The sequence below is a fragment of the Ceratotherium simum genome, chromosome 19 (genome assembly GCF_057802395.1).
Source record: "Ceratotherium simum simum isolate JZ-2026a chromosome 19, ASM5780239v1, whole genome shotgun sequence".
NCBI classification, from domain to species: Eukaryota; Metazoa; Chordata; class Mammalia; order Perissodactyla; family Rhinocerotidae; genus Ceratotherium; species Ceratotherium simum.
This window is the reverse complement of record NC_141918.1, coordinates 5,954,613-5,957,391: the sequence shown is the minus strand read 5'-3', so window position 1 is coordinate 5,957,391 and position 2,779 is coordinate 5,954,613. Positions and strand designations below refer to the sequence as shown.

Genomic DNA, 2,779 nt, shown 5'->3' with positions numbered 1-2,779 from the left:
CCGTTCTGATATCAGACACGGATCATTCAGAGGTTGTGCTTCAGGCCACTGGTGACTCCAACATGTTCTAAACAGTAATTGTGGTAATTACAAAACTTGCAACAAGAATAACAAATAATATTTTGTTTTTCAAACTGCACCACAATTAGCTGTAGCATTACATTGGGTTGTGGGAGGAGCTTCTATTATATGCCAGGCCCTGAAGACAAGGGGTGGCAGGGAGAGATGGGGCTTCGGGGCCGACAAAGAAATAGAGAAAAAAATCAGGAGTTGGGGAGAGGCAGCTGGAAAAGGCAAAAGCCACAGCACCTAAGTCTATTAACCAGGCTTCCCCACAAAGCATCAAGTAAGGTCATACAAAAGACCAGTCTGTGACCTTCTTCATTCGTAAGTTTTTGGTAAATTCATAACACTTGAGTTTCAGCCTTTAGATGAAGGTATATCCATATTTCTTAATCCAAATTTCCAGAAAAAGCAGAAATCTACTAATGTAGACTGTCCACTGGGATGTGTGCTCAGCACTGTAAGAAAGCTGATCCAGCCAAAGAACTTTTGTGATAGCTGAGTTCTAACACTGTTCTATCCCATTTCTGAGCATTTGGGTCTAGACAAATTTCATCATACTTAAGATGAAAGTCTTTAATTTTAGCAAATATATCAACTGGTGATCCATCAGGCCAAAGCCATGGCCAATCTTTGGACTGCCAGGCAGACACTGTACAAAACGCGCCACAACCTGGTCCCCCAGTCATCAGGCTTCCACTTGAGGGGCTGGTCTCCACCCTACAAAGAACTCGGACAGTAGTTGTAGCGCCCCCTGGGCATCTATTCTTTTCTTCTCTGAATTACACTGTCATTTTCCCATTGGTAGCCTTGTTTTTGCTTTTCATCTGATGGGGAAAATTTCAGGTCCTATAGAAGGTCTTTGCATGGAGCACGGTTATCAAAGAGGTGGTAACTGCCTGACTTATGACAATGGGTACTCGAAATCCTTTCTTCTGGTTTGGGGGACCTTTGCTTGAGAAACTGCTCTCAGAATGGGCTGTGTTCAAGTGTCTGCATCCTAGGGACAGGTGCATCATCCTCTGTTACAGATTTCCAGGGCCTCTGTGGTAGGTACCATAGTATGAGTTTTGAAGCCTTCCATTTCTTCTTTTCCTTTGAATCTTTCCTGGTCATATCTGTTGTAGGCAGCTGGGAAAGGGTATTTGGTGTATAACATGGGATCCACAGGTGTGGTATTTGGGGCCAGTTACTGTTCAGGTACATTCTATTCTTCTCTTTCCTTTACAGACTGAAGAATTGCAAAAATATTCTTGGAAACTGTGCTTCTGATCCTCCCCCTTGCCCTGTCCCCCACACTCTCTCTGCTGACAATATCTTGGGTCACATTTACCTCAGCACCCCTGAAACTCTTGTGCTTTAGCGCAGTTATATCATCATCAGATCAGACTTGATTATAGATCTTTTCTTAGCCTTAATTTTTACTTTGATTGCACCCATTTTTTCCATTGACATAGCTTTAAAGAGTCTATCTGTTTGGTTTGTACAATCCCTTCTTTGGGAATCTCCAACAGGCAGCCGATCTCCCTTCATCAAAGTGCGCACACTCTTCATCTTCAGTTCGTGGTTTCTTTGCTTCTGCTAACACTTCATCTGCTGCGCGTTTACCTTGAGCAGACCCCTGGAGATCTATCTCCAGGGGGGGCACTTCCGTCTACACTCCCCGACGTGGATGTTTTGCCATGAGATATCCAAGTACATCTTTTCAGTCAGGACTTCTAACCACAGGAATGTTTTCAGTGGGTGCAGTAGGATATAAACAGTAGGGTGAGAAAGGTACCCACTATTACGTAGAAACAAGATGGAATCCAATGCACAGTACTCTCGGGCTGGCCTTCCTTTCCACTCTCCCAAACTACAGAGTTGGTCTGGACAGTCAGGCTGCTAGAAGGCCTGACGGTTGCTTTGTCTCCCTTCACCACAATCTCAGAACAGTCGTGTGCTGCGTAATAACGGGGATACGTTCTGAGAAACACGTCATGTGACTTTGTCATTGTGTGAGCATCATAGAGTGTACCCACACAAACCTAGATGGTATAGCCTGCTACACACCTAGGCTCTACGGTGCTAATCTTACGGGACCACCATCATATATGTGGTCTGAAACGTCGTGATGCAGGCGCATGACTGTATTGCAGAACGCTGAGCACGATTCACTCACCTTGTTGGCACCTCGATGAACCAGCAACACTAACAGTCATCTGCACCTGTGATGGCAGCAGGGCAGCACCCTCCCGAGCCTCCGAGCACCCCTCACTATCAGGCCTCGTAAGGTCGTATGAGATCATCTTACCAGGTCTTTCCCCTCTTGATGTCTTTTTTTTATAGAAACAGTGTCCAAAGTGTATGTCTACAGTAAACACCTCCATTAAGAGGGTTTCGCCTAAGACTTCACACTTAACATGTCCAAAATTGACCTCTTGATCCCCTGCCCACACCCACCCAACCTGCTTCTCCCCGTCCTCCTCATCTTAATCAACAGTACTACTCAGTTGATGAGGCTCTTCACCAGAGTCATCCTTAGTTTTTCTCTTTCATTCCCATCTTATTTCCAGAAATCCCATCTCTGGTCCAAACCACTCATCTCTGGGGAAGATTTCTTTAAAAATCTTCTAACTAGTTTTCCTATTTCTATTTTTAACCCCCATCCCTCCCCCCACCCCCACATAATCTAGTCTCTAAATGGCAGCCAGAGGCTCCTTTCAAAAGGCAAATC

General features: G+C 45.0%; 1 pseudogene; it reads right to left on the bottom strand.

Moving 5' to 3' along the window:
- Positions 1-515: 515 nt before the first annotated feature.
- LOC101393277 (parafibromin pseudogene) lies at positions 516-2,351 on the bottom strand (annotated as a pseudogene).
- Between the last annotated feature and the right edge of the window lie 428 nt (positions 2,352-2,779).